The sequence below is a fragment of the Solanum pennellii genome, chromosome 1 (genome assembly GCF_001406875.1).
Source record: "Solanum pennellii chromosome 1, SPENNV200".
Lineage (NCBI taxonomy): Eukaryota > Viridiplantae > Streptophyta > Magnoliopsida > Solanales > Solanaceae > Solanum > Solanum pennellii.
In genome coordinates this window covers 52066685-52079754 of record NC_028637.1, presented here as the reverse complement: position 1 = coordinate 52079754, position 13070 = coordinate 52066685, and positions in this window count along the sequence as shown.

Sequence of the window (13070 nt, the reverse complement as noted above, 5' to 3'; positions counted from 1 at the left end):
GGAAGTATAGGTTCGAAGACTAGGAGATATAAGTAGACCCATACCCGGCATGCCGGACAGTCTCATCTCATGAGAGTTATGTGAACCTACTCCCTTCCCGAAAAAAGTCATCACCGCTCATAGCTAGTCTATCGGTGCTCAGTATAAAGTTCCATTACATTCAACTCATACGTCATGGAAGATGGATTCTATTATGAGGACATCATATCTCAATGAATTATTTATCATCTCATCATTAGTATTTAGTGTGTTAATCTCAATACTTTCATTAGAGGTTTCATAGAGACTAATCTCTTCATTAACATTACACTCTCATAGGTGAGTACGTTTTGATAACGTTTACTTAGGCTCATTTGAGATTTCTCTCATCTTTAACATTAGCCTCATATCATGTTGTCACCACAGTCATCAACATTAGAACATTTGCTCATCATAATTACTTACCCCTTTTTACCTGAATGTTCATTTCATTATATGACAATGCATTTGGCCATTTCTGTGTTTCACACTCTTACTTAACCCTTCTAGGGTTTCATCATTTCATTATATAATAATCATTTCATCGTATGCCAATGCACTTAGCCATTTAGTGTGTATTACACTCATACTTAACCCTTCTAGGGTTACATCATTTCATTACATACATCTTAGGTTCACATATTTTTAAATGTATGCTAGTCTTATGGGTCTATACATACAAGCCATTAGGCTTCTTTCATAGTTCATTCAACTGATTCATATCTTCCTAAGATTATACCGTACAAGACTTATGCATCTTGTGTGAATGCGAAGATCTCAATTTCGATCTATGTGGACAGCATTATTCTTGAAAATTTAACTCAGGTATGACTTATGCCACTATACAGAATTTGGACAAGGGAACCCAGTTTTCAAATCACTTGAACAATACTTACATTTTTTTTATTCATTTTGGTTTGATCCATACGGCTTGGGGACCAAAGTTCGAGCCCCAATGCCTTCATTTTATTTTTCCCTTAATTTCTCTCTTCATTTTTCGCTTAATGGAACTAAGAGGATGTGGGATCGAACCCCCACATCCTCATTTACTTTTTATTTTCATTGCCTTTGAATTTCTCTCCTTTGCCTAAAGGGTTGTGGGTTCTAACCCCCACAGCCCCTCTTTAATTTATTTTAATTTTCTCCTTGAATCTGCCTAGGAGGTCGTGGTTTCGATTCCACCCCTCACATCTCTTTTCATCCATTTCCTTTGACTCTCCTTCATTGCCTAGATGTCGTGGATTCGATTCCAACGCCTCACATTTCCTTTCTTTCATTTTCTTTAATGTCCTTCACTGCCTATAGGTCGTGGGTTCGATTCCCACGCATCACATTTTATTTTATTTTTCTTTTACTCTTCCTTAAATCTGATTGAGAGATGGTGGGTTCGAATCCGACTCCTCTCATTTCTTATTTTTTTTTCTTTTAAGTTACATTTTCCAGCCAATACCATGGTTCGAATCCACTTCACCATATTTCTTTTTACTTATTTATTTTCATGGTTTTTAACATGGTGAGGTCACGGGTTCAATCCTCCATGACCTCACTTGTTTTAATACATTTTTTTCAACATTTTGAACCCTCTTTGCTGACCGAACTTCATCACTAGAAGCTGGAATTTTTTTTTTTATTTTTCAGCATCCTTTCATCAAGTTACACCTTTGTTCTTAGGGGAATTTCGTAGTGCATTTAGAACGTTTTACGTGCGTTTTCATGGATTCGTTTAGGCAAGAGATTATCCCTCAAATCAGCCAAATTTCAACTCATAAGAAAATCACATTTACATCAACATGTGTACATGTAATATAAAGAACTATCATGTCATTTCATGTCCTTAACCTTGAACAATAGCCACGGCAACACACACATACACACATGGTTACATTTTTGGAAACATCAACATAAGTAATATAATTTCAAACATACATATAAAAACATAATAATCACGAAAACACATTTCATCCCTAGTTTTCTACCAGCAAAAATAAACAACCTATGATTCAATGGGAGCTAGTGACAGGGACATGCAACGCGGAACAATCCTAGTTTTCGGTATGAATATACTGAACCTTAAGAGGTATTTAGGGAAAGGGACAAAGAAAGAAGAGAATCCATGCCTTTTTGACGTTCAAACCTCTACTTGATGCCCAAAGAACCCCTCCAAACACACGTCCAAATCCAAGAGCTTCAACACCAACTTGATGGGAAAACCCTCTCTTTTGCATAACGTGTTTGATTAGTTGTTTGTTTATAATTTTCGTTGTGAGTTCTTCAAGTGTGAAGAACTTTGGTTTACCTACTATTTTTGTACGTTATTTGACAGAGAAAAACGTGAGTGAGAGTGATAGATACGTGAGAGAGAGAGAGAGATGAGCGTGGGAGAGAAGAGGTTTCTTAGGCTTACGAGTCTAGTTTAGGACTTAGTCAAATAAGGTTTTATTTAATTATTAAAAATCTGATTTCCTTTTATTTTAAATCATCTAATAACTAATAAATATAAATTAATTACATTAATTTACCAACTTAAATTAAAAACAATTTAAGTCATTGCTTCCACCTAGGTTTGAACCCAGGTGCAGCAAGACTTCACTTCAAGAGCCCAATTTCGGCCCTCTCTCCCCAAAATTCTCCTCCACCTTATTAATTAAATTATTAATTATATATTTAGGGTAATTACGATACTACCCTTAGCCTGGAAAAAGACCATATTACCCCTAGACCCTCCAAACCTAGGATTTCCTCTTTTTAAGTCCGGTAAAGACTCCTTCGAGTAAATCTTCGTATTCGAGAGTCCTACAAGGTGTGACCCAACCTTTCCTAGCTCAAATAACTCCCCAAGTTAGTTGTCTTGGATGTAGAAAGGGTTCCGAGGTTTCGTTCTACGCGCATCAATCCGTGTGAACCCAGTCTAATCATTGGCATTCTAGACACATTAAGCATTACTTAGCATATCTATTTTTAGGGTTGTTACAATTTTATAAAATGATCATTGATTAATTTGGAAGTCATGATGCTGCATAATCATTGATGGTATATCTAATACCATATTGCTCAAACATTAATGACATGCTCGATTGTCCTACTAATCATTCTTTAGAATTTCAAAACCCACCTTTACTTTTCCTAAGCTCAATTTAAAAACACAACTGTTGGCTTTAAAAAGATTTTCAAAATTTATAAATCAAATCATATGGTTCATGCAGAATTATTAATATGAACGACTCAACTCAAGAATGTTAATGATGCCTCTAATCTCAATACTACCTAACTCACAGGGTTCATGCTAAATTATGGGCATGAACTACTCAACTCAAGGAACGTCATGGGTAACATGTAGTAACCCTATGATTAGGATTAAATTCCCAAAATGATTAACTCAATACTCGAGAATTCGAACTTGAAGATTATACTCCTTTCAAAGATACTCAATTGATAGAGTTTAAACAAAATTTATGGGCATGAACGACTCGACTCAAGGGTCTAAATAACAATATAGAACTCAGGCATATAACACTTCTCATTCTCATATTTACTTACTCAAAAATTATTTTAAATTGACAGTTGATCTCAAAGAATACACTATTAAACTCAAAAACATTCTTGAACTCTACTATTAACTCTTTCATAATATTAAATATGAATTCAAGAGTTATGATTCATGTTATGAAGGATTTGTATAACAGTATTGAAATTCCACAATTAGGAATAGAAATTTTAGAAGAAACATGAACTCAGGAACTCAAAATCAACTTATCTCAATAATACTCAAATCCAGGGGTAGAATCCTAGATTTCTCTTTTACCGATTTGTAAGTAGATGATTGGCATGAGGCTGAACTAGTCCAACACTATGATAGCCTTACATACATTAAATAACATGTTTCATTAAGAGTATTGAAAGAATGTTGAAGAAGAACTTCATTCGAAGCGTTGAAACCCTAGATTGAAGGTAAACGATCAAGAAAACCTTCCTTGAGATTCTTGAAGTAGTTGATTGGAATATTTAGTGCAAATAATTATGATTTTAATTAGTGATCATAATTGTATAGATGAGTTTGAGTTGACAAAGACATAATTCGTGGAAAAAAACAAAAAAGACATAAATTAGAATGTCCTCTTCTATATTTATTTTCCCTTAGGGTTTTGAGAGAGAAGAGTGACTGATTAAAAGATGAAAATTTGATTAGTTTGAGTCTTTTATCAGTAAAAAATTTCTTTAAGATTTTCTTGGAGGTAAAAAGACAAAAATGACTCTTTTAATGTTTTCCCGTTGGCTAATTCCTAACATGTATGAAGTTGCTAGAACAATCATAACTTTTTACTCTAGAATTAGATTAATGCAAAATCATTGGTATTGGAATGTAGATTAAAATACAATTTTGAATTTGAACTTCTAAGAAATAAGGTCGTTTGAAGTTGACTCGAGTAAAATCTTACATCAAAACTTAATCGATAAGGAAACTTCAGGAATACTTATAAAGAACTCATAAAGAAATTAAATTACTCAATACTTATGGATATATTCACAAAAGAAACTCATGATTGGCATATGGGTGAACGATCCCAAAACTATGGACGCTTATATGCCTCAAGAACTAGATTCTTGGCGAAAATTTGAATTTCTTTATTAAACACTTGTAAATTTGAACTTCTTCTCGTGTTGAATATCCTCTCTAAGAACCTAAATGATTTGGGGATAAATGAAAGTAATTCTAATAATTTTAGACTCCTAAAATCTTACTTATGCCGTTTAAATTCTATTGGGTAAGAAAAAGGCCAAAATATCCTCATATTTTTGGTTAACTTCTCCTAATTGGACATCCCAACTTAAAACAGGAATATCTCCCTCATATGAACTTGAAAATTTGCAAGCTCATTGGAGTTGAAAAGATAATTTGAAGAGCTTTCACTGGATATGTTATGAGCAACCTAACTTATCCTATACCAAAGGTTCTGGTCATTTTAAGTTGATGTAAAAAATAGAAGAAGTTAGTAATGACTTGAATGAATTCTCTTCAATTCTTTATGGAACTCAAGGTTCTATATATAGTGATCTTAATACTTAAGAAGTTTTCAATTCATTGGAAAAATACTACTCACCACAAAGGATGGTTCGAGTCGTAAATCAAAAAATATTCTAGGGTGTTACAATATTTACGCTTGTCCGATGAATGTTTTACCGATGCACTAAATGATAATATAGATATGTCACAAATTCAGGACTTTGTATAGGGAATAGAGGATTACTGATATCGAAAGATTATGAGTGAGAGGGTCGTGAAAGAGACAGAAGAGGGCTAGGCCTGCTTGTTCATAGGGAGATTTTTAGGATGGTCCCAAACCTCCATATTCTAGTAAGCTAGCTAGACCTCCACCATAGTAGTTACAAGGAAGAGGATTTGATCGTTTAGCATAGTCATGCCCTAGTGAGGGTTGATGAGCATTATTCTCTCAGCAACAGAGGGGTTCAGGAAAGGTTAGGACAACTTTGTCGCATTGTGCTACTTTTGTTAAGATCCATTTCTGGAGGTCCAGACAAGGTTCCACATGTTGTTATTCTTTTAGAGAGGACCGAGAGGAATGAGTGGAGGAACGTCCCGACCATAGGCAAGGGTGGTATACGCTAGTGGACCGGGCAGTACTAGCTTCCCCCTCATCGGCATAGTCTACATGGTGTCGACCCCAAACTTCAACAGATAGATACAGAGGTGGAGGCAGATATGGAACATCTAGTTCTGCTAAAGCCCTGGACCATACATATTCACTAGCCGGCCGACAAGTCTTAGATTAATCACCAGAGTTTGTGATAGTAGCATTAATTGTTTGCTCCCATTGTGTTTATTCTTAAGAGATCGTAGATCTACTTTGTGTTATATTACTCCATTTATTTTTGGTGAAGTTATGTATTTAGCAGAGTCATTAGATCGACCCATTACTATATCTACTCCAGTTGGTGAGTCTATTATTGTCGAGAGAGTCTATCAAGGTTGCACGGTTAAATTACCAGGAGACTGTTTGACTCTGTAGACCTGGTAGAGTTAAAGATGGTCGATTTTGATGTCATTATTTTTATTGACTTGTTAGTGTCTTCATATGCTAATGTTGAGAGTCGGACAAATATTAATAGATTCTACTTTCTCAGAGAGTCAGTTTAGGAATGGAAAGGCGATATGGCAACACAGAGAGGTAGGTTTATTTCCTATCATAAGACGAGGAGGATGATTATTAAGGGTTGTATTTCCATCATGTTAATGTTCATGATATAGGTGTAAAACCACCGACTCTTTTGTTTATATCGGCAGTCAATGAGTTTCTAGATGAATTTCAAGATAAGCTTCAATGTGTCCCTCCAAAATGGGATATTTATTTTGTGATCAATATACTACCAGGTACACAACCCATATCTATCCCTCCTTATAGAATGACACTTTTTTAGGTGAAGGGATGAAGGGTAAGCTGAAAGATTTTCTTCATAAAGGCTTTAATAGGCCTAGTGCTTCACAATGGGGTGCAATAGTATTATTTGTGACAACAAGGGATAGCTCGCTCAAGATGTGTATTTATTATCGACAACTAAAAAATGATACTATAAAGAAAAGGTATCCCTTCTAAAAATCGATGACTTGTTGATCAACTACAACTGCTAAGTACTTCTCAAAGATTGATTTGTCATTAAGGTACCGACTCGTACAAGTTCGGGAGAAGGATATTGTGACAATAACTTTTATAAGTAGATTTTGGAATTTTGAGTTTTTTGTTATGTCTTTTGGATTGAGCAATACCCTAAAAATGTTTATTGACTTTATAAATAATTTAGGTTGTATCTAGATACATTTGTGGTTGTACTAATTGATGATATTTCGGTCTATTATAATTCAAAAAATGAGCATGTAAATCATTTATGAGCGGTCCTTCAGGTTCTTTAAGAGCAGGAACGTTATGCAATGTTCTCTAAGTGAAAGTTGTGTTTGAGCTTCGTGGCTTTACTAGGCCATATTGTATCAGATGTAGGAATTATGGTTAATACACATATGATTCAGGCCGTGAAGACTTACATAGACCCACAACTCTAAAAAAGGTTCGTTGTTTCTTAGGGTTAGCTAGGTACTGCAAAAGGTTTTTAAAGAGTTTTCTTCACTTTCATCACCACTAACAAAACTAACACAAGGCAGTTATGTTTTACTGAACTGAAGCTTGGTTTATAGGAGCTAAATGGTAGGTTGACATCAACATTAGTCCTAGCATTGCCGGAGGGTTTAGAGGGCCTCTGCAGTGTTCTGTGACACTTATAGTATTGGGTTAGTATATGTTCTAATGCAACATGGTAAGTTGATCGCATAGGATTCAAGGTAGTTGATAAAGCATGCGAAGAACTACCCAACTCACGACTTAGAGTTGGCTGCTATTATGCATTCACTCAACATCTGGAGAAACTCTCTATATTGCATTTATGTGGACATTTTTACAGATAATAAAAGCCTTCTGTATATTTTAAGACAGAAGGAATTGAATCTTCCACAACGTCGATGGCTTGAGTAACGAAAATACTACGGTGAAGATATTCTATATCATCTAGGAAAGGCAAATATTGTAGTTGATGCCCTCAATTGTAGATCAATGGTAAGTTTATCTTATTTAGCTTTTGAGAGACCTAAATTAGCTCAAGTATTTCATAAATTAGCAAGCTAGGGAGTTATACTAGGAGAAGCAAGTGATGGTAGGTCAGAATTCAGAACACAATATGATCATCTTTTATCGTAGAAGTGAAGGCACGACAACATGAGGATCCGCACTTAGAGCGGCTAAGTGGAAATGTTTATGATAAGGATTCATTAACATTTGATATAGTAGGAGATGGAGTCCTCATATATAGAGTACAACTATGTCTTACAAATGTTGTAGGGATTTGACAACACATTATGGCAGAGACACACCATTCCAATATTCTATTCACCTAGGATTGACGAAGATGTACCATGATATTAAAGAAATATATTAGTTGCACAGGATTAAGAAGCATGTTTCTTAGTTTTTGGCACACTGTCCTAACTTCCAACATATTATGGTTGAGCACCACTACCATCTGGTCTGGTAAAGGAGATAGACATTCCTCTATGGAAGTGGGAGGTCATTAATATGGATTTTACTACGGGGTTACCTGGATCACGACATAAGTATGACTCTATTTAGGTATTATTGATTGGTAAACAAAATCAGCCAACTTCTTAAAGGTCAAGACTACTTTCATAGGTGAATATTATGCAAGGGTTACATCCTAGAGATTGTTAGGTTGCACGATGTCCCAATATCTATTATCTTGGATAGAGAAGTACAATTTAAAGTTTTCTTCTAGAAGTTTTTCAATAAAGGATTAGGGAAGTAAATTAAACTCGTACAAGCTTTCAATTTTAGATAGATGTCCAAGTAGAACGCACCATTTAATACTTGAGGACATGCTCCGGGCATGAATGCTGGATTTTAATAGAAGGTAGGATTACCACTTACCTCTTATTGAGTTTTTATATAACAATAGTTATCATTCTTGCATCAAGATGGAACCTTATAAGGCTTTGTAAGGTCGTAAATGCAGATCCCCTACTGGTTGGTTTAAGGTAGATGAGTCAGGGTTTGTTGTAAACGCAGATCCCCTAGTGGCTTATGAGTTAAGGTTTCCATTGGGGCTAGAATTTGTTCTTCAGGTATTCAATATATCGATTCTACGGAATTGCATACTAGACTCTTCTAGGGTTTTCTATGTTGAGGATGTTCAGATCACAAACGAGTTGTCTTATGAGAAAATTCTAGTTGCAATATTAGATCGGCAGATCCGAAGGTTAAGGACAAAATATATTGCTTCAATTAAAGTATTCTGGAGAAACAAAAATTGGTAAGAGGTGACATGGGAAGCAAAGGCTGGAATGAAATCCAACTATTCTCAGTTGTTTTAGATCCCATAGTGGTAAAAATATCAATCATGAATAGAACATTGCGATAGGATACCTATTTAGTTTTTTTCATTGTTGCTCATACTATTATTGCGAAATTGTGGTTGTCGTATATTGGTATCGTACTGTGAGGTTCTTAGGTTGGAATCTTTTGTATTTTAGGTTCCTAGATATTTCGGGTATAGAGAAAACTTTGCCGTAATTTTGGGAACTAGTAAGGACTTAACTGTGTGGCATAGATTTTTTATTCAACGAAGAATGTTTTTGGTGGAAGGATGTAACACCCCGACTTTTAAATACTCTCATTCAACTCATAGCTTCATGGAATGATGAGGAGTGATTAATTGTAAGTAATAATTTGGGTAGTATTTTAAGTTCTCAAGAATCACATCTTAATTTTTAAAATTAAGCGAGTTTAGTAATTAAGGTTGGCGAAAGTTATCGCATGTTCCTTCTTAAATATTTCTTCAAATTTATTTCCAATGTTTCAGAGGGTTTTAGAGGGCCTATAATATATAGAGTCGAAGGTTTACAAGTCTTGTTTCCAACGCGTAAAACAATTCATTCAATGTCATCAAAATAGATAAATATTCACCTTTTTCGTACTTACTTTTCCATAGAGGCAGCTAGTGGACCCCTTAGGTTTGTGGAACCTTATAAGATAGCGTCTTATTTATTTTTATTCATTCCATCTCGTAAGAAACCGAAAAATCAGAGATTTACTCCTCAATCAATCCTTATGTGTTCATGAACTCTTATTGAGCGGTGTAGCTCTGTGGAGGTTGTGCTAGCAGGGTTTTTCAATAGTTTTATTTTATTCAAGTGTTGTGGGAATGTAAATGAAGGTCAGAACAATCTTTTATTAGTTTACAAATATCTTATGTCGTGCGTAGTCACTTACGACAGGAATCCATATTGATTGTCAAATTATCGTAGTAATTCTTGTCCTGAATAACTATTGAATTTACTTTATTTAATTGTTGTGGTGGTTCATACAGAAGTATTTTGCACATAAATTATAAAGTAAAAGGTATGTTAGGTCTATTCCCTTTATTCGGCATGTTTCCTAAGAGTTTTAGAGTTATACAGTAGAGTAGTTAATGTTGGCGATCTTCTAGACTTAATTGTGAGTAGTTAATGTTGGAGATCTTCTCAACGTAATTATGAGTTGTCATAAACCCTCAATTAAGGCACTCATTATTTGGTAAGAATGACCCAAAGTTAGGAAAGACTTGGAGACTATTCATATATATTGTTTATACTTAAATTGTGTTTCTCTAGCCTATTCAATTGTTTGTTGTCACCCTTGGGGTTATTGTTGTTCGATTTTGAGCAATAAATTGCCTATGGGGGCTACGATGTCGTCTAAGAGGACTATGTTATTACATAAGAGTGCTATGTGTTTGCCATGGTTCGATATCGATACCAAAGAGTGTTATCTATTGCCTATATAGCTATTTCGACGTCAAAAAGGCCTATGTGTTACCTACAAGCATTTTTTAATGCAAGAGAAAATCGTGTGCACCTCACAGAGCCATGATGTTTCCTAACAGAGCTATGTGTTTCCTATGGGGTTATATTGTTGTCAAAAAACTCTATGTGACTTCTTACAAAGACAATGGGCTACCGATAGGGGTATGAAGATTGTTTTGGACCCTTCTAGGCTTATCGGGGACTAGGTAGGTTGTAATTTTTTTGTACCTACCAAGTAGATGGGGGCGTGGTTAGGTTGATACTTTATAATTTTTGTATTTTTAGATTTAGTAGTGGATTAGCATGCTTATCTAAATTTTGAGTTCCTTACCTCATTGTTTTTGGTATATTATGTTACTTTCCCATTTAGTGTATAGCCTTTCATACACTGTACATTATTTTGTATTGACATACCATTTCTTGGTGGTCCTCATTCATGCAGGCAGATCCTGACAGATGACCTAGTAGACCACCTCTGCAACATGATTGACTTCTATCCGGTTGGCTAGCCCCTGTCCTCCTGAACTTTCATATTTCGGAGGTTTTTTAGCTTTTGTTGTATATAATTTTATAGGTAAGCCAGGTCTTGTCCCGCCAATTTTTAATAATCTAAGATGCTTGCAGACTAGTGTGTGGGGTGTATATTTACTTTATGGACAAATTGGCCTAGTTTATTTATTTGTTGAAGCTTGTGAACTTATCGATGTACCATCTTGATATATACTTTCTTTCAGTTTTGGTATAGAGATCATGGTGGACTCGACGAGCCAATCATGACTTCTGTGCTAGTTGGATATTACTTTATCTCAACTCTTGGCTGTAGTTATTTCCTATATATATTTATTGACAGGGGTCTTGCTGGCCGAGGGCTTAGTTTTGTGTCGAGATATACTTGTTTGTTATCTTGATTGTGTGTAGTTGTAATGGGCTAGTAGAAAATGATTAAATAGGGTCTGTCCGAGCTTGAGTTTTTGCATTAGGATCCATTTGCTACCCTTAAGTTTTGGGGCATAACAATATATAATTTTGACACATAAATATTAGCATTTTGTAGCGGATTTAGTGGGGTCTTTTTATTAAAGTGTTAGTGGATTAATCCATATAGATTTATAAAATTGTTTAGGGAATATATCGTAAACCTTATAAACTTATCAATAAATTTTATCTGGATACTCAAACTATATCTTGTTTTATTGAGCAGCTTAACACATAAAATAATATTCCTATCGAACACTTCTGGCTGAAATTTTCAAATAGGCTATGTGTGTATTCGCAAATGTGTATTACGTAGAGAAGTTATTCATATATAATTTGTCATTTCCTATAATTATACACATCAATCTCAGTTGAAAGATACTAGAGAAATCATTACATTAATGATAATGCATATAATTAAAAGATATGACATATTTTAAATGGTTTATTTATCAATGTAATGAGGGTTTTCACACATGCTATATAATTTTTTTCGAAATTTGAATCGAAAGTATATGATAAAGACATTTTATCATGTATTGATTAATAGCCTCCTTTTGTAAATACTTTAAGCCCATCAATTATGGGATAATTTACAAGGCCAAGCCCAATTTCAGTTGTTCAAAAGCCTTGATATAGGCCCAGATTAAAAGTAATCACTACTTACTAGGGGTATTGTGGAATAGCGTAACAGAAAAATAATATGTACATTAACTTTGCGTATTAATAATATTTTGTTTGATATACTTTTTTATTGTTTTGTGTATTCAGGCGTATATTAATACTATACATTTCTAGGTATTAGAAATGCAATGGGTTTTAATGTACACATTAAAATGATTAAAGACCTCGTTGCCCCTACAAATATTTTCTTGTACATCTTTCTCCCCATAATTGTGAAGGGTATCTTTATAAATAAATATTTTTATTCAATGCATACAAATGTTAAAATAACAAAACAAATAATGCATAAGAAATAATATATATATTATTCATGTAAGCCTTACTTATACAAGCATCATTATTAAAATAATTACCAATGCACTATATTAGCATTATTCTTACATACTCTTCCAAACGACTCCCAAGAAAATTGGATAAAGAATAAGTTTTTTAATGTTAAAGATTTACGAATCTATCAACTCTAAAACAACATCAGAGATTCAATATCTTAAGATAAGACTTAATATTATAGTAAGGGTAGATACAGTAGAAGTTTTATTATTTGAGTTGAATTTCAGGAATATATGACCAAAGTTAATCATCGTTGCCTTATGCTTAGTTAATTTTCCATGATGTTCAGGCACATATAACTTAAGTTCAAGTATTTATGTATTAACTTTAAGAAAAAAATGTCTAACCTGAAGTTATATTTATTTTGTGACATGACATATTTGAAATTGTGCGGAAATGGATAGTTGTGCTAAAAGGGTTAATATACGAGAACAAATTAATTAGTTTTTTCCAAAAAGAATACCATAAGAAATATTAACATAGTTATTAGTGATTATTTTTTACCAGGAACTAGTGATAGGATTAAGAATGAGTGGGACAAAGGTGGTGGGACCTGTGTGGTGGACAAGATGATAAAAAGAGGTTGAGACATGTTAAAAAGGAGACGTGCATAAGTCCCAATTTGGGGGTGTGAGAGGTTAGACAT